We start from the raw sequence: 20,345 nt of genomic DNA on the forward strand, positions 1-20,345 counted from the left end.
TAATCCATTCCTGGGTTGGTGGGCATTTAGGCTGTTTCCACATTTTGGCAATTGTAAATTGAGCTGCAATAAACAGTCTAGCACAAGTGTCCTTATGATAAAAGGGTTTTTTTCCTTCTGGGTAGATGCCCAGTAATGGGATTGCAGGATCAAATGGGAGGTCTAGTTTGAGTGCTTTGAGGTTTCTCCATATTTCCTTCCAGAAAGGTTGTACTAGTTTGCAGTCCCACCAGCAGTGTAAAAGTGTTCCCTTCTCTCCACATCCACATCAGCATCTGCAGTTTTGAGATTTTGTGATGTGGGCCATTCTCACTGGGGTTAGATGATATCTCAGGGTTGTTTTGATTTGCATTTCTCTAATATATAGAGATGATGAACATTTTTTCATGTGTTTGTTAGCCATTCGTCTGTCATCTTTAGAGAAAGTTCTATTCATGTCTCTTGCCCATTGATATATGGGATTGTTGGCTTTTTTCATGTGGATTAATTTGAGTTCTCTATAGATCCTAGTTATCAAGCTTTTGTCTGATTGAAAATATGCAAATATCCTTTCCCATTGTGTAGGTTGTCTCTTTGCTTTGGTTATTGTCTCCTCAACTGTACAGAAGCTTTTCAGTTTAATGAAGTCCCATTTGTTTATTTTTGTTGTTGTTGCAATTGCCATGGCAGTCTTCTTCATGAAGTCTTCCCCCAGGACAATATCTTCCAGTGTTTTTCCTATGCTTTCTTTGAGGACTTTTATTGTTTCATGCCTTAAATTTAAGTCCTTTATCCATCTTGAATCAATTTTTGTGAGTGGAGAAAGGTGTGGGTCCAGTTTCAGTCTTTTGCATGTAGACATACAGTTCTCCCAACACCATTTATTGAATAGGGAGTCTTTCCCCCAAGGTAAGTTCTTGTTTGGTTTATCAAAGATTAGGTGGTTGTAAGATGTTAGTTTCATTTCTTGGTTTTCAATTCGATTCCAAGTGTCTATGTCTCTGTTTTTGTGCCAGTACCATGCTGTCTTGAGCACTATGGCTTTGTAGTACAGACTAAAATCTGATATGCTGATGCCCCCAGCTTTATTTTTATTACTAAGAACTGCCTTAGCTATACAGGGTTTTTTCTGGTTCCATACAAAACGCAGAATCATTTTTTCCAAATCTTGAAAGTACGATGTAGGTAATTTGATAGGAATGGAATTGAATAGGTAGATTGCTTTGGGAAGTATAGACATTTTAACAATGTTGATTCTTCCCATCCATGAGCATGGTATGTTCTTCCATTTGTTAATATCCTCTGCTATTTCCTTTCTGAGGATTTCATAGTTCTCTTTATAGAGGTCCTTCACCTCCTTCGTTAGGTATATTCCTAGTTATTTCATTTTCTTTGAAAATATGGTGAAGGGAGTTGTGTCCTTAATTAGCTTCTCATCTTGACTGTTATTGGTGTATACAAAGGCTACTGACTTGTGGACATTGATTTTATATCCTGAAACATTACTGTATTTTTTGATGACTTCTAGGAGTCTTGTGGTTGAGTCTTTGGGGTTCTCTAAGTATAAGATCATGTCATCAGAAAAGAGGGAGCGTTTGACCTCCTCTGCTCCCATTTGGATTCCCTTTATTTCCTTGTCTTGCCTAATTGTATTGGCTAGAACTTCCAGCACTATGTCGAATAGTATAGGTGACAGAGGACAACCTTGCCTGGTTCCAGTTCTAAGAGGAAAAGCTTTCAGTTTTACTCCATTCAGTAAAATATTGGCTGTGGGTTTGTCATAGATAGCTTCAATCGGTTTTAAAAATGTGCCACCTATGCCGATACTCTTCAATGTTCTAATTAGAAAAGGATACTGGATTTTATCAAATGCTTTTTCTGCATCTATTGAGAGGATCATGTGATCTTTATTTTTGCCTCTGTTAATATGGTGGATAACGTTTATGGACTTGCGTATGTTAAACCAGCCTTGCATCCCTGGGATGAAGCTTACTTGATCATGATGAATGACTTTTTTGATGATAAGCTGTCATCTATTGGCCAGGATTTTGTTGAGAATTTTTGCCTCTATATTCATGAGTGAGATTGGTCTGAAATTCTCCTTTTTGTTTGGGTCTTTTCCTGGTTTTGGTATCAGGGTGATGTTTGCTTCATAGAATGTGTTGGGGAAGATTCCTTCTTCCTCAGTTTTTTGGAATGATTTCTGCAGTAGAGGAATAAGCTCTTCCTTGAAGGTTTGATAGAATTCTGGAGTGAAGCCATCTGGACGAGGGCATTTTTTGGTTGGAAGATTTTTTATTGTTTCTTTGATCTCAGTGCTTGAAATTGGTCTGTTCAGGAGCTCTATTTCTTCCTGGCTAAGTCTAGGGAGAGGGTGTGATTCCAAATATTGATCCATTTCCTTCACATTGTCAAATTTCTGGGCATAGAGTTTCTGGTAGTATTCAGAGATGATCTCTTGTATCTCTGTGGGATCAGTTGTTATTTCCCCATTATCATTTCTGATTGAGGTTACTAGAGATTTTACTTTTCTATTTCTAGTTAGTCTGACCAATGGTTTATCTATTTTATTTATTTTTTCAAAAAACCAACTCCTTGTTTCATTTATTTTCTGAATGATTCTTTTGTTTTCAATTTCATTGATCTCTGATTTGATTTTGGATATTTCTTTTCTTCTACTGAGTTTAGGCTTAGATTGTTCTTCTTTTTCCAATTCCATAAGATCTCTTGTGAGATTGTTGATGTGCTCTCTTTCTGTTTTTCGAATGTAGGCATCTAAAGTGATGAATTTTCCTCTCAAAACTGCTTTTGCAGTATCCCACAGGTTTTGGTAGCTTGTGTCTTCATTGTTGTTATGCTCAAGGAAGTTGATGATTTCCTGTTTTATTTATTCCTGCACCTATCTGTTATTCAACAGAAGATTACTTAATTTCCATGCCTTTGGTTGGAGTCGAGCATTTTTGTTAGAGTTGAGTTCCACCTTTAGTGCCTTATGGTCTGAAAAGATACAAGGTAAAATTTCAATTCTTTTGATTCTGTTGATATTTGTTTTGTGTCCCAGGATATGATCAATTTAGGAGAATGTTCCATGGGGTGATGAGAAGAATGTATATTCTTTATCTTTGGGGTGGAGTGTTCTATATGCATCTATCAAGCATAGTTGTTCTAGGGTCTCATTTAAATCTCTTATATCTTTGTTTAATTTCTGTTTAGAGGATCTGTCCAGCTCTGTAAGAGGAGTGTTAAAGTCACCTGTTATGATGGTATTATCAGATATCATATTTCTCAGACTGAGTAAGGTCTGCTTCAAGAATCTGGGAGCATTTAAATTCGGTGCATACATATTTAGAATTGAAATGTCTTCTTGTTGTATTTTTCCCTTGACCAATATAAAGTGACCATCTTTGTCTTTTTTGACTTTAGTTGCTTTAAATCCACATGTATCTGAAAGTAAGATTGCAACTCCTCTTTTCTTCTGAATTCCATTTGCCTGAAAAATTGTCTTCCAACCCTTGACTCGGAGCTTTAATTTGTCTTTTGAAGCTAGGTGTGCTTCTTGCAGACAGCAAATGGATGGCTTGTGTTTTTTAATCCAGTCTGCCAATCTATGTCTCTTCAGTGGGGAATTCAAGCCATTAACATTTATTGAGATAATTGATAAGTGTGGTAGTATTCTATTTGTCTTATTTGGTGAGAGTCCATTGCTTAGTTTTATCTTTTGTATCAGTGTGGAGGTTAGGTTCTGTCCTTTGATTTCTGAGTTCTTACTTTGCTGCTGATCCATTGTGGTGGTCAGTGTGCAGAACCGGTTGAATTGTTTCCTGTAGATCTGGTCTTGTTGTGGCGAATTTCCTCAATGTTTGTATATCCGTAAATGATTTGATTTCTCCGTCAATTTTGAAGCTTAGCTTAGCAGGGTACAGAATTCTGGTCTGGAAATTGTTCTGTTTAAGTAGATTAAAGGTAGATGACCATTGTCTTCTTGCTTGGAAAGTTTCATTAGAGAAGTCTGCGGTCACTCTGATGGATTTGCCCCTGTAGGTCAACTGGTGCTTACTCCTGGCAGCTTGCAGAATCTTTTCTTTTGTCTTGACTTTGGACAGGTTCATCACAATGTGTCTTGGAGAAGCTCCGTTAGAGTTGAGGCCACCTGGGGTCTGACATCCCTCTGAAAGCAGTGTGTCAGAATCTTTGGTGATGTTTGGGAAATTTTCTTTTATAATATTCTCTAGTATGGCTTCCATTCCTCTGGGGCATTCTTCTTCCCCTTCTGGAATTCCTATAACTTGTATTTTGGAACGCTTCATAAAGTCCCATAATTCTGACAGTGAATGTTCTGCTTTCTCTCTCTTCTTTTCTGCCTCTTTTACTGTCTGAGTTATCTCAAAAACTTTGTCTTCTACCTCTGAAATTCTTTCTTCTGCATGGTCTAACCTGTTGCTGATACTTTCCATTGCTTATTTAAGTTCCCTAATTGACTGTTTCAGTTCCTTCAGCTCTGCTATATCCTTTTTATATTCTTCATATCGTTCATCTCTTATTCGATTCTGTTTTTGGATTTCCTTTTGGTTATTTTCCACTTTACTAGCAATTTCCTTCATTGTTTCCATCATTTCTTTCTTGTTTTCAACATGTGTGTTCTAAATTCCCTTTATTTCATTCCTAACATTCCTTTACAGGTGGAATCATCTGCAGTAACTACCTCATGGTCCCTTGGTGTGTTTGTTCTAGACTGGTTCTTCATGTTGCCTGGAGTTTTCTGCTGATTCTTCCTCATGAGTGATTTCTTTTATCTATTTCCTTGCCCTAATTTTCCTTTCACTTCCTCTTTCTCTTTAAGTTCTTGTGTCTGTGGACTAAGGGTTACAGGACCAGAAGGGTGAGAAGGTTAAAGAGCAAAAAGGGAATGAAAGAAAGGAGGACCAAGTGATAAGAAAAAAAAGAAAGATATAGAAAGGAGAGGGGGTGGGTATAAGGAATATTGACAAAAAGAAGAGAGGCACAGAAAGAGGGAGACAGGGCAATATAGGTGTACAGTAGGGTACTTTGACACAACCTTAAAAAAACCCCACCTTCTTGGGGTGCCCAGTTGGGTGGTTCCCTTGAGGTCAGCAGCTCTTTGCTAACCTGATCAGACACAGTACCCCACCTCCACCAAGTAGAGAGGAAAGACAAAAATGCTATAAATCAAACCAAAACAAGCAAACAGATAACTTTACGGGGATAAAATTGGGTGAAAAACCAAATGATAGCAGTAGAAACGCTAGCAAAAATGAAGTTCTAGTTATTAAAAAAGTCAACAATGGGAAATTATAATTAAACTAGAAAAATTGAGAAAGAAAAAGGGATCTGTATGGAAAAGATTGAAATTAAAATAACAAAAGAACATCAACAACGTCAAAATAAACAAAAAAAAAAACAACCAAAGAAAAAAAAAAAGAAAAAAATACACAACCAAAAACAAAGCAGTTTGTATATGTTATTGAATATTGTCTGGGCAACACGTGGTCTTCTGGGGTATGAGATGTTAATCACAGTTCTGATACGACTGGAGGCTGCTGATTTCTCAAACCCCAGCAGGTAGACACCCTAAATCTCTCTTCAGCCCACTTGAAAGGCACTTTGAACTAGTAAACTTGCTGAGCAGAAGCTTTCCCAGCTTTCTTGCTGGAATCACTGCTGAAGTGGCTATCCACTTACCCAGTGTGCCAAAACTGGTCTCACTCCGCCTCTGATGGTTAGGGCTGCAAGGCGGCTCAGACCCCACCCTTAGGCTACTTGGTTGCTGGGTTACCAGCTCCCACCCAATTCTAGCTCTGTGACCTTGAGGGCGGAGCTTGCCAGGCCAGATCACTGACAATGGTTCCATGTGACCCACCGCCAAACACTATTAGCTCCGTCTGGCTCAGTGGCTCAGACTGGGGCCCTAGACAACGGCCAAAGTTCTCCGCACTCCCGCTCAGGACCTCCCCAAGGCAGTTCAACTCAGTGCCAAGTCCAAGGACACCAAAACAGTTCACAGGTAAGGCCTTTCTGGTTTGCAGTCTCGCTGCTACTGAACTTACAGTTGTGGGCGGGTTTAGACGGATTGAACACACACAACCACTTGCCGGTTTTCCACTGTTTTAGTCCTCCTCTTGGGGTCCAGAAGTCTCTCGCTGACTCCCTGTATCCTCATAGGAGTGATGATAGGCAGATCCCACCAGCCAGAGATGCCTGGAGTCCTATCTCCCCAGACTCATGGTGCCCAGATGCAAGGAAGCTGTTACTCGGCCGCCATCTTGCTCCGCCTCCTCCGGAAAATAGTTTCTTGAATATTGAGGCACTATCAGTATATTCCTGTTTTTCTCTAGTGGTTAATACCCTGGACAGAGTGTATAGCTAAATTCTTCATGAAAGTTACTGACTTATCATTTTGGTGATGCTGTGTTTCCAGGAACAAAAATTGATTGAGAATATCAATGTATGAAATTAGTAAAATGAAAAAAACTAATCATGCCTTGTTAGGAATCCATTTAAATTATTCAATGTTGTTTTTCAATAATCTAAGGCTAAGGGGAGTTTACATTTTAAACTTTAACAAATTTTTAGAACTAGCATATAGGTAGCTGATTGGAGAAACATCAGAAATCAGAATAATTTTTTTAAAAACGATGTTAAGTTCACTCATGGTACCCATTTTCTATCACTGATAAAATAACCCTAATATTATTTAAAAATTAGAACATGGTATAACTTAAAAACTCATTAGATTAATTTTGGACTCCTATGTTTGGCACATAAACTGTATGTTCAACTTAATTAATATTTATTGTCATCATGCAATGTGCAAAAAACTTCTTTGTTTCCCTGAAAAGACTTACAATTTAGTTTGGAGAGGTCCCAAGATGAAAAGAATCAGTTCATTGAAATAGTAATTAGGAAAAATGGAAAGACAGCCAGCCATCATCACTGAAGCATCAAAAATCTTAGGCCAAAAATTGTTTATCACCAAAAAAATTACATTTCCTTGAAACCCTACTATACCTAGTGAAAATCTTTCAAAGTGGGAAGCTTTCACAAGTATACTGCAAATAGCTCATACTGACCATGAGAGCCAAGGTTTAAATTAAATCTTCACCATTTTGAGACAGTTGTGAAAGACAGATATTTTTGTTTGTTCCTTTTTTTATTAACATTAAATCATACCTGTGTACATTAATGCGATCATGGGGCACCATACATTGGTTTTATAAACAGTTTGACACATTTTCATCACACTGGTTAACATAGCCTTCCTGGCATTTTCTTAGTTATTGTGTTAAGACAATTATATTCTACATTTATTAAGTTTCACATGTACCCTTGTAAGATGCACCGCAGGTGTAATCCCACCTATCCCCCTCCCTCAGCCCATCCTCCCCTGTCCCTCCCCTCCCTCTCCCCATTCCCCATATTCTTAGGTTATAACTGGGTTATAGCTTTCATATGAAAGCCAAAAATTAGTTTCATAGTAGGGCTGAGTACATTGGATACTTTTTCTTCCATTCTTGAGATACTTTACTAAGAAGAATATGTTCCAGCTCCATCCATGTAAACATGAACGAGGTAAAGTCTCTATCTTTCTTTAAGGCTGCATAATATTCCATGGCTTATTAATCCATTCATGGATCAATGGGCACTTGGGCTTTTTCCATGACTTAGCAATTGTGAATTGGGCTGCAATAAACATTCTGGTGCAAATATCTTTGTTATAATGCGATTTTTGGTCTTCTGGGTATATACCTAGTAGAGGAATTATAGGATTGAATGGCAGGTCTATTTTTAGATCTCTAAGTGTTCTCCAAACATCTTTCCAAAAGGAATGGAATGCAAATGAAAGACAGATATTATTAAAACAAATTATAGAAACTTGAAGTTAAATTATATTAAAAACAAAGGTAACAGATACTTCCAAGCTCATCACTTCCTAAGTATTTCACTAAATTTTTATGTGCTCTATTTTCTTACTGTTTTTAGCATCCATTGTACCTGTTTGGTGGGAACACTATGTGATGATGTGCTACTACGCATCTCTTTCCAGTTCTGCATTGGGCGATATCACCTTGGTAGTGTGAAATTGGCTATAATGGACATAATCACACCATGGAAATTGGCAAATCCTTCAAATCACAGCTTTTTGTTTTAGAGAAATAGTGGCCAAATGTTTATTAGCAGGCTCGAATTCTGGGTCTGAGGAAAACTTGAAAATTAGATACAAAATATCTCACCAAGCAGGTAAGCAAGGTATCTCTGAGAGTGATTTGCAAAAGGAAATTGAGGAAGACAGGTCATATTCCAGATGAGTTAGGCTTCATGATCACTTGGTTACCCAATGATCAGGCACTCCATCTCTACCAAGGCATCCCAGTAGTTTTTTTTTTTTTTTAATCGATACAGAGTCTCACTTTGTAACCCTCAGTAGAGTGCTGTAGCATCATAGCTCACAGCAACCTCCAACTCATAGGCTCAAGTGATTCTCTTGCCTCAGCCTACCTAGTAGCTGGGACTACAGGTATCTGCCACAATGTCCAGCTGTTTTTGTTTGTTTGTTTGTTTAGCAGGCCAAGGCCAGGTTGGAGCCCACCAGCCCTGGAGCATGTGGCTGGCACCCTAACTACTGAGCTATGGGCATCCAGCCTAGTAGTTATGTTTTGAAAGGAATATATGACACAGCTTTTCTCCAGAAGCCCAGGGGTCTGTGTTGTGATCTTTCATGGGAGGTAAATTCCACATAGTTTTTCCCACTACTGAAACCTCTAATACCATAGGATCTGCTAGGTCATATGGCCCAAACAGTAGGACTGCTTGTATAGATGCCTGGGCTTGTTGCAGATCTTTCTCCTGTCCTGAGCCCCATTAAAGCCGGTAGACATTAATGTCACCCAATATATGGATCATAGCACTATTCCAAGGTGTGAGCACTCTTCCAAGAGCCTTTAGAACCCCCAAAGAGACCTGCAAAATGCTGACTCCTTTGTGGTGAGGTGGGCAAGATGCAACATTTCCTTTATTGCTGAGTGGATGTCCTGGCATACCCCAGACCACTGAAGTCCTACATTTTTTGTAGATTTTGTGGTAGTCCCTTGATTTTTTATGGTGTTTTTTCCCCTATTTTCTGGAGTACATGTATTTTAACACAGAAAATGGTCTAGGTGCCCTTTGCTTAAACAGTCAGACTGGCATGATGTCATCAATAGAGTGGACTATTGTAATGTTTTGTGGGATGTGTAGCTGATCTAGAGATTTAGATCTCTTTGGACTATTTTGGGAGGGAGGATAGAGAATCAGCTACCAGGGCAAGACCATAAATGTATTCTGTTGTTTGTTCCAAGTAAGTATAAACTGTTTCTGGTAAGAATAGAGAAGAATGTGTTCTCCAGATCAATAGACTCATATCATGTTCCTGATATCATGCTCATTTGAACTAACATATACTACATCTGGCACAAGCAGGTAATTTGGTAGAGTTTTCAGTAGTTCACGTTTATCTTCCAGGATCTGTGCAGGTCTTAAAAGGACCAGCCTAGTGACTTAAATGGAGATATGATGGGACCATCATCCACATATCCTGTGTATCTATAACAATGGCATTAATTTCTGCCATTCCTTTCAAGATTAAATATTGATTGTGATTTACTTTGTTAGGGGATGTAATTTTATTTTATTTTGAGAAGGTTGAGACCCTCTCTGTTGCCCAGGTTGGAGTGCAGTGGCATCATCATAGCTTACTCCTGGATCTTCCCACCTTTGCCTCTGAAGTAGCTGGGACTGCAAGTGTTGCCCATCATACTTGGATAATTTTCTTTATTTTTTGTAGAGGTGGGATCACACTATGTTGCTCACACTGGTCTTCAGTTCTTTGGCTCAAGCAGTTGCCCCACCTCTGCCTCCCAAAATTCTGGGATTACAGGCATAAGCCATCACACCTGGCCCTGGGTGCAATTTGAGAAGCTTCCACTTGGCCTTTCCCACTATCCTGGAGGTCCATTTCAATTATACATTTGGGGCAAGGAGATGACCATTGGTTGGAGTCTATAGACCTAGTGAAGCCACTGTGATCTAGACCTGGCCAGTGATCTGGTCCCCATTTGCCCCAACCTAACAGGCTGTCCTAAATATGATGTATCAGATAATTCAAGCTATCAATGTCAACTTGGATCCTGCACCCAACAGTCCTCAAAATGTTTGTACATTACTCCTTTAGTGTACAGTTACCTAAGCAAATGGCTGTGGGCCCCTCTGGGGATAAACTAGGGGAGTTATTACCAGTGTACTTACCATGGTGTTGCAGGATCTTTTCTCCTGGTGACTTAACTGTCCTTCAGTCAATAGATTCTGGTTTCAAAAACTGACTCAAGTCCAAAGAATGGGCAAGAAATAGGGACTTATATCAGGGTGATGATGCTCAGCCACCTAATTATCTATCCCTGATTTCATTTGATTTTTGTGGATTGAGTAGCTGCCTTCTGTTTTGTTCTGTTAAACATTTTCATTACTTTTGAAGGTCAGCACCCCCTTGGATCTTGTTCTAGACTTGCTGATCATTACAATTATATCAACTTGGCTTCTGATGATTTTAGCACTGCCACCTAGCTTCTGATGTATCAGGGTCCCATTTTTCTCACTTCTTTTTTTTTTTTTTTTTTGGTGTGGCTTTTGGCCAGGGCTGGGTTTGAACCCGCCACCTGCGGCATATGGGACCGGCGGCCTACTCCTTGATCCACAGGTGCCGCCCCATTTTTCTCACTTCTATACCTTATAATCACCACTAGCCAACTGTTTTTGTGGTCTTGGTTCCCTCTCACCATCATATTTCTGATTGCCTTGGTAAAAGGTGTGTCCTCTTAGTCTTCTCAATAAATACAGTCCTCCAGCAGATTTTCTGGCCTTTCCACTCTAGCATTCTCATTTCTGCCACACAGTCTTCTACTATCTGTCATGGCAATTCTGGCATTTCTAAGGTGGATCATTGCTCTTTTCATGTTTGGAAAAAGACTCATCCTTGGAATCATCCTTGGGGGACTTGCCAAGGAGTTAAATCCTTTTTCTGGAATAATGCTCCCAAATCAATAAACTCTCTCTTATCCAACTCATTCCAGTACATGTTAGCTTGGAACTGCACCTCCTTTGAGGTAGAATTCCTTTCCTACTTTATCAGGCCAGCATTTCCTTATCCAGGCAATAAAGTCTGCTTTTTTTCTTTTTAGAAGCAAGGTCTGACTCTGTCACCTAGGCTGGATGCTGGAGTGTGGCATGATCACAGTTCACTGCATCCTCAAATTCTGGGGCTCAAACCATACTCCTGCCTCAGCCTCCTGAGTAGCTTGCCCACACCACCACACCAACCCTATAATGTATTTTAACTCTAGTTATTGGCCTAGTGACCAGAAAAATGATGAGAACAGATTCTGGGCAGGAGAAGGGGTCATATGTTGTCTTGTGTGGGAGAAAGATCTGCATCATCTTCAAGCAAGTGGGGAGAGCCAGCCTTTGACAGGAAAAATGAGCCAGGGTGTTCAAGGGTATTGGGGGATTTAAAATGTTGAGCATATCAACCCAGTTGTCCCCGTCCCTTCTGTCAGGGTCAAATTCTTTCCCAGCCAAGATAATGAATTTGGCATAACAGATTTGATTGTTTTGAAAGTTTATCTTGTTTGGAGTTTTGCTGCTACTCTTAAAATTAAATCCTAGGCTCACACTTCAGTTTTCTGTGTCTTCCATTTGTAGAAGATGAGAGTCACTTTATAAGCATAATGAGGCCTTACAACTTTCATCCTTGGGTGTCATTTAATCTCCTTATAGTTACTCTTTCCTCAATATTTCTTAAATGGCTGAATCATAGCATCAACTAACGCATTCTTTTCCACCAGTATACCATTCCCTTTCACCAGTAGTGCAAGTTCTAACGATGGTACTGCTATCTCACACCCAAAGGCTCTCTAGGTTACGCCTATCCCTAGTGATGGGATTCTCGTTGCCAGGTGGGTGACACATGATCCAGTTCCTAAATCTATTCTCAGCATTTGCCTTCTCTGTTCTGGCACCAATTATCACATATTGGATACCCTGGGCAGCAGACTTCAAGACACAGCTCACAGGGCAAGAAGGTTATTAAGGATCAATACCTGTGGAAGAGAAGAAAAAAAAAAGAGTGGGTAAAGGGAGAAGTAAAGCTGTGTTATAGAGCCAACAAAGGCCTTAGCTGACCCTATGAGGAATTCTAAACCTTGGGTAATTCTTCAGCGTTATCATGATTTGAAGTGAGATGGTCAGATTTTAGATGTCCTCTTGAATCTGTCATTAGGTGTAGACTACCTTAGGAAGAGGACATGACCTTGGGCAAGACAGCTCCCTGAAGGCATCTCTGAAGAAGGCTGGCAGCTAAGGACTATCAGTAATATCTCCAGAGGCTGATCAGAAAGAGTGAGGAGGATTTCTTTCCTGAAGAAGGATTTAGGTGGCACATCAGAGCATCCATCAACTAAACAGCAAAATATCTTTGATAATTTTCAGATTTCTAATTTCCAATAAGTGAACAACTTCCTGGAGATACTGGATGGGGTAAAAAAATCACAAATGTTTAATGATCCACTACAGTTGCCCCAACTTATCCATAGGGGACATGTTCTAAGACCCCCAGTGGATACCTGAAACCATAGATAGTTCTACATAATATATGCAATATTTTTTCCTATAAATGCATACTTATTATAAAGTTTAATTTATAAATTAAGCACAGTAAGAGATTAACAACAATAACTAATAATAAAATTGAACAATTCTAACAATATACTGTAATAAAAATTATGTAAATGTGCACTCTCTTTTGCTCTGTCTATCTCAAATTATCTTATTGTATTATAACTCAGTATTTTCCAACCTCAGTCAACTTCAGGTAGCTGGAAACACAGAAAGCAAAGCCATGGATAAAGGGGAACAACTGTATCTCATTGAAGCATACAAAATTAACATTTCTATAGGTTGAAATGATTGAATATTAACAATGATGTACTGTCCAATCTAATAGTAGAATATATGGGTAAGGAATTTGCATTGGTTACATTTGAATGTTCATGTACTCTAAAATAATCTATCAAATAACTTTATCTCTGACATAAGCTCTAAAATTTTCCATCCTTCCCATTTGGGATTTATGCGTTAAAAATCCTGCTATTAAAGCCTCTGACATCACCCAAAACCATTGATAAAAATAAAGCATCATGAATGCAATGGGAACGTATCTACTTTTATTCACCACAATCCTTCACCTCTGAGTCTTGAATTTGTTCCTCTCTTCACCTAGAATGCTTCTTTCTGCACAGTCCCCCACCCTAAACAAACAATAGAAATAACATTTTTTTCCAAACCCTCCTCCTCCTCTGATAACACCAGGTTCATCATAACTTCCCAGAGTTTCTTTGGCATTTAAGGCCAGTTCAGCACAATCTAGGATTTAATAATGGGGTGGCATATCTTATGAAAGGATTACATTTCATGGGGATTACATCTGTTTTATCAGCTAGGTGTGAATTCCCTGAAGGCAGAGGTTGTAACATTTACTTCCTCTGTTTTCTCCACAACCTTAACCACCCAAATGGAACCTGATGATTGACATTTGTGGATTTTAAAGAACTTTGAATGTGTAAATTTCCTATTTACTTACCTTACCTGTCCTTTCAAAATTACATATAATCATAGGTAAATTAAATAATTCATAAGTACTTAAAATATTCTTGGAGGTGTTAAAAAGCTGAAGGGACAAGAAGAGCTATAAACACCCAAAAGGCAGAAGCTGTGAGTTTGGCTTCCTGATTCTCCTTGTCATAGAACTCTGCACTTTGTTTAATAACACTTCTCATTGCTTCTAATTACATATTTGCGTTGCTACTTAGTTTTTGTCCCCCCTCCAGCTAATTTTATAAGCTCCATGAAGACAGAGACCATGTTTACTTTGCTCACCATCATATGAGTTTCTGATGTCTAGCACATGATATGTGTTCAGTCAATATTTATTCAAAGAATTATTAAAGGCAGTAACTTAATGAATACCATTTTATGAAAGGAAAATAAGACTATGCCTTCACTCTTCTGAGAAAACTTTTAGAGTAGAAGATTTATCTTTACTCTAGAGGTTCTCTGTCCTACAGCTGAATCTGCCACCTGGACCTATAGCATTTACCTATAAGACCATCGACTTCACCAGAACAAGTGAATCTCTTGCACATGAAATTCCCCCTAAAGAACACTTCCACATATTCTGCTTTGAAAATCACTCTCTGGACATGTCTTACCAACTCTGACACTCATGCTGCACCCAAATATTAGAAGTGGTTTCTTGCCTTTGCTACTCAATACAAGGTTATTATACTCATGAGTTCATTTTCTCCCTTCCCCTTCCCTCTAGTTTTCCTTCCACTTATCATTCCTCTGTGCTATTCTGAAACAATATTCAGGTCTACGTTGTTGTTACTATGTGCATGTGAAGGGAATTGTGGAAAGTGGAAGAGCATGAAGCATGACAGAATGGGGGACAGACAGTGTCAAAGAGAAAAAAGATAAAAATCATTCCAACATCTTTTTATTCTGCACTTACAAGTTATTACTGCTTAACAAATAACTCAACACTTAGTGGCTTAAAGTATCAACAATTTATTTCACTCGCAAATCAGAAATTTGGGCCAGACTTGGCAGGGGCATTTGTTTCTGCCCTATGTGGCATCAGCTGGGGCAGCTCGACTAGGGGCTGGAGGATCTACTTCCAAGATGGCTTGTTCACACATGACAAGTTAGTGCTGGTTGCCAGCTGGTAGCTCAGCTAGAGCTGAGGGTCAGGAGAGGTAGGGCCATTGGAATCCTCACAGTACAGTCACTGAGTTCCAAGAACAAGAGTCCCAAACCTAATGAATTATGTTTGGATATTATTAAAGAATTTAGCTGAGAAGCCCAAGTATTGCCTGACCCTTTCTCTGTTTTTAATTCATAACCAGTTTATTTTCTAAAGAATTTGAGGCAGAAGCTCCTTTTTTTGTTTTTTTTCTTTTTTAATATATTTTATTTTTTTTTTATTAAATCATAGCTGTGTACATTAATGCGAACATGGGGCAACATACACTGGTTTTATATACCATTTGACATGTTTTCATCACACTGGTTAACAAGCCTTCCTGGCATTTTCTTAGTTACTGTGTTAAGACATTTATATACCACAATTACTAAGTTTCACATGTACCCTTTTTTAAAATTAAATCATAGCTGTGTACATTAATGCGATCATGGGGAACCATACACTGGTTTTATAGACCGTTTGACACATTTTCATCACACTGGTTAACATAGCTTCCTGGCATTTTCTTAGTTATTGTGTTAAGACATTTATATTCTACACTTACTAAGTTTCACAAGTACCCTTGTAAGATGCACCGCAGGTGTAATCCCATCAATCACCCTCCCTCTGGCCATCCCCACTCTCTCCCCTCTCTCTCCCCCTTCCCCATATTCGTAGGTTATAACTGGGTTATAGCTTTCATATGAAAGCCATACATAAGTTTCATAGTAGGGCTGAGTACATTGGATACTTTTTCTTCCATTCTTGAGATACTTTACTAAGAAGAATATGTTCCAGCTCCATCCATGTAAACATGAAAGAGGTAAAGTCTCCATCTTTATTTAAGGCTGCATAATATTCCATGGTGTAAATATACCACAATTTATTAATCCATTCGTGGATCGATGGGAACTTGGGCTTTTTCCGTGACTTAGCAATTGTGAATTGGGCTGCAATAAACATTCTGGTACAAATATCTTTGTTATAAGGTGATTTTTGGTCTTCTGGGTATATATCTAGTAGAGGAATTATGGGATTGAATGGCAGGTCACTTTTAGATCTCTAAGTGTTCTCCAAACATCTTTCCAAAAGGAATGTATTAGTTTGCATTCCCACCAGCAGTGTAGAAGTGTTCCCTTTTCTCCACATTGATGCCAACATCTCTGGTCTTGGGATTTTGTGATATAGGCTAATCTTACTGGCGTTAGATGATATCTCAAAGTAGTTTTGATTTCCATTCCTCTGATGATTAAGGATGATGAGCATTTTTTCATATGTTTGTAGGTCGTGTGCCTGTCTTCTTCAGAGAAGTTTCTCTTCAAGGACCTTGCCCAGCCTGCAATGGAATCACTTGTTGTTTTCTTGCTTATATGTTTGAGTTCTCTGTGGATTCTGGTTATTAAACCTTTGTTGGAGACATAACCTGCAAAGATCTTTTCCCATTCTTAGGGCTGTCTGCTTGCTTTACTTTCTGTGTTCTTGGCTGTGCAGAAGCTTTTTAGTTTGATCAGGTCCCAATATTGTATTTTTGAAGCTGCTTCAATTGCCTGGGGGGTCCTCCTCATAAAATACTCACCCAGACCGATTTCTTCAAGGGTTTTCCCCGCACTCTCTTCTAGTATTTTTATAGTTTCATGTCTTAAGTTTGAATCTTTAATCCAGTGAGAGTCTATCTTAGTTAATGGTGAAAGATGTGGGTCCACTTTCAGTCTTCTACAGGTTGCCAGCCAGTTCACCCAGCACCATTTGTTAAATAGGGAATCTTTTCCCTGCTGAATGTTTTTAATTGGCTTGTCAAAGATCAAATAACTGTAAGTAGCTGGGTTCATCTCTTTGTTATCTATTCTGTTCCATACATCTACTGTTTTTGTGCCAGTACCATGTTGTTTTGATCACTATCCATTTATAGTATAGTCTGAGGTCTGGTAATGTGATTCCTCCTGCTTTGTTTTTATTTCTGAGTAATGTTTTAGTTATTCAAGGTTTTTTCTGATTCCATATACAACGAAGTATTATTTTTTCAAGGTCTTTAAAGTATGACAGTGGAGCTTTAATAGGGATTGCATTAATATTGTATATTGCTTTGGGTAGTATGGAAATTTTAACAATGTTGATTCTTCCCAACCATGAGCATGGTATGTTTTCCATTTGTTAACATTTTCAGCTATTTCTTTTCTTAGAGTTTCATAGTTCTCTTTATAGAGAACTTTCACGTCCTTTGTTAGATAAGTTCCCAAATATTTCATCTTCTTTGGCACTACTGTGAATGGGATAGAGTCCTTAAGTGTTTCTTCAGCTTGACTATTGTTGGCATATATAAAGGTTACCAATTTATGAATGTTGATTTTGTAACCTGAAACGCTGCTGTATTCCTTGATCACTTCTAAGAGTTTTGTAGTAGAATCCCTGGTGTTTTCCAGATATACAATCATATCATCTGTGAAGAGCTAAAGTTTGATCTCTTCTGACCCCATATGGATACCTTTGATCGCCTTTTCTTCCCTAATTGCGTTGGCCAAAACTTACATTACAATGTTAAAGAGCAGTGGAGACAATGTGCAACCTTGTCTGGTTCCTGGTCGGAGTGGAAATGATTTCGATTTAACTCCATTCAATACGATATTGGCTGTGGGTTTGCTGTAGATGGCCTCTATCAGTTTAAGAAATGTCCCTTCTATACAATTTTCTTAAGTTTTATGATCATGAAAGGATGCTGGATATTATCAAAAGCTTTTTCTGTATTGATTGAGAGAATCATATGGTCTTTGTTTTTTAATTTGTTTATGTGCTGAATTACATTTATAGATTTACGTATATTGAACCAGCCTTAAGACTCTGGGATAAAACTGACTTGGTCATGATGTATAATTTGTTTGATGTGTTGCTGGGTTCTGTTTGTTAGGATCTTGTTGAATATTTTTGCATCTGTATTCATTAGTGCTATTGGTCTATAATTTTCTTTTCTTGTTGGGTCTTTTCCTGGTTTGGGGTCAGGGTGATGTTTGCTTCATAGAATGTGTTGGGTAGTCTTCCTTATTTTTCTATATTTTGGAACAGGTTGAGTAATATATGTACTAGTTCCTCTTTAAAGGTTTGGTAGAATTCTGATGTGAAGTCATCTGGTCCTGGGCTTTTCTTTTTAGGGGGATTTCGTTTGGTTGATGCTATTTTAGAAATTGATATTGGCCTGTTCAACATTTTCACTTGATTCTGGCTTAGTCTTAGAAGCTGACATGCTTCCAAGTATTGGTCAATTTTCTTCATACTTTCGTATTTCTGAGAATAAATTTTCTTGTAATATTCATTAAGGATTTTTTTAATTTCTGAGGAATCTGTTGTTATTTCGTCTTTGTCATTTCTGATTGATGAAATTAGCAATTTTACTCTTTTTTTCCTGTTTAAGTTAGCCAAAGGTTTATCTATTGTATTGACCTTTTCAAAAAACCAATGTTTTGATTTATTGATCTATTGTATAATTCTTTTGTTTTCCATTTCATTTAATTTTGCTCTAATTTTGGTTATTTCTTTTCTTCTACTGGGTTTGAGGTTGGAATGTTCTTCCTTTTCCAGTTGTTTGACATATCCCATTAAGTTGTTAACTTCATCTCTTTCTGTTCTCTAGGAAGGCTGGAAGTGCTATACATTTTTCTCTTAGGACTGCCTTTGTGGTATCCCAGAGGTTCTGATAATTCATGTCTTCATTGTTGCTTTATTCCAAAAATTTGGCAATTTCCTTCTTAATCTCATCTATGACCCAGCTATCATTCAGCATAATGTTATTTAACTTCCATATTTTTGTATGAGTATGCAGATTTCTGTTGTTACTGAGTTTAACTTTTATTCCATGGTGGTCTGAGAAGATGCAAGGAATCATTTCTATTCCTTTAAATTTACTGAGGTTAGACTTGTGACCTAAGATGAAATCGATTTTGGAGTATGTTCCATGGGCTGATGAGAAGTATGTGTATTCAGTTTTGTTGGGATGAAATGTTCTGTAGATGTCTGCTAAATCCAAATGTTGGATGCTTAGGTTTAAATCTAAAATTTCTTTGCTCAGCTTCTTATTGGAGGATCTATCCAACACTGCCAAAGGAGTGTTGAAATTTCTCACTATTATGGAGCCGGAGGAAATCAAGTTGCTCATGTCTGTTAGAGTTTCTCTTATAAATTGAGGCACATTCTGGTTGGGTGTATAAATATTAATAATTGAAATCTCATCATATTGAGTATTACCTTCAACAAATATGAAGTGACCATTCTTATCCTTCCTTACTTTTGTTGGTTTAAAGCTTATTGTATCTGCAAATAGAATTGCAACACTTGCTGTTTCTGATTACCATTTGCCTGAAATATGGATGACCATCTTTTCACCCTGAGTCTATATTTATCTTTTAAGGTAAGATGTGATTGTTGTATGCAGCAAATATCTGGCCTGAGTTTTTGTATACAGTCAGCTAACCTATGCCTCTTTAGAGGACAGTTTAAGCCGTTCACATTAATGGAGACTATTGATAAGTCTGGTAAAATTTTGGGTATTGAGTTTTTTGAAAGTCCAGTGGACATTTTTAATTTTTTCACCACTGTGGAAGTTGGAGTTTGATCAAAAGTTTCTGAGTGAGTTTATTTTTGTGGTAGAGGATTGGTCTGGTCATTATGAAGGATAGGTCTGAGAATATCCTGAAGAGCTAGTTTGGTTTTTGCACATTTCTTCAACATGTGAATGTCATTAAAGTATTTAATTTCTCCATAACAAATGAAACTCAGTTTAGCTGCATACAGGATCCTGGATTGAAAGTTATTTTGTTTTAGAAGACTAAAAGTCGATAACCACCCTCTTCTGGCTCGAAAAGTTTCAGCAGAGAGATCTGCAGTCATTCTAAGATTCTTCCCTTTGTAGGTAATGGATTTCTTACGTCTGGCTGCTTTGAGAATTTTCTCCTTCATATTAACTTTAGTGAAGTTAATTATGATATGCCTGGGGGATGTCTTATTCGGTTTGAGTCATGCTGGGGTTCTGAAACTGTCTGCTATCTGAATTTCAGAATGTCTTGGCATATCTGGAAATTTCTCTTTCATAATTTCATGGAGAAGGGCCTCTATGCCTTGTGAAGCCACCTCATCACTTTCAGGGATTCCAATGAGGCAGATATTAGCCTTCTTCGAATTATCCCAGAGCTCTCTGAGAGAATGATCCATTTTTGCTCTCTATTTCTCTTCCTCTTTGAGAGTTTGGGAGCATTCAAAAGCTTTGTCTTCAATGTCAGAAATCCTTTCTTCTGCTTGATCCACTCTGTTACTGAGGGATTCTACTGTGCATTTCAGATCTTTGAGGGCTGCAAATTCTTGCTTCAGTGCGTCAAAATATTTGGTGGTTTTGTCTTTAAATTCGTTAAGTTCTTGAGACAACTTTTGAATTTCTCCTCGAATTTCTAATTCTGACTTTTGAAATGCTCCTTGAATTTCTAATTTCAAATTTTCCTCCATTCTATTAATCTTGTTTGCAATCCAAATTCTGAATTTG

Source organism: Nycticebus coucang, chromosome X (genome assembly GCF_027406575.1).
Source record: "Nycticebus coucang isolate mNycCou1 chromosome X, mNycCou1.pri, whole genome shotgun sequence".
NCBI classification, from domain to species: domain Eukaryota; kingdom Metazoa; phylum Chordata; class Mammalia; order Primates; family Lorisidae; genus Nycticebus; species Nycticebus coucang.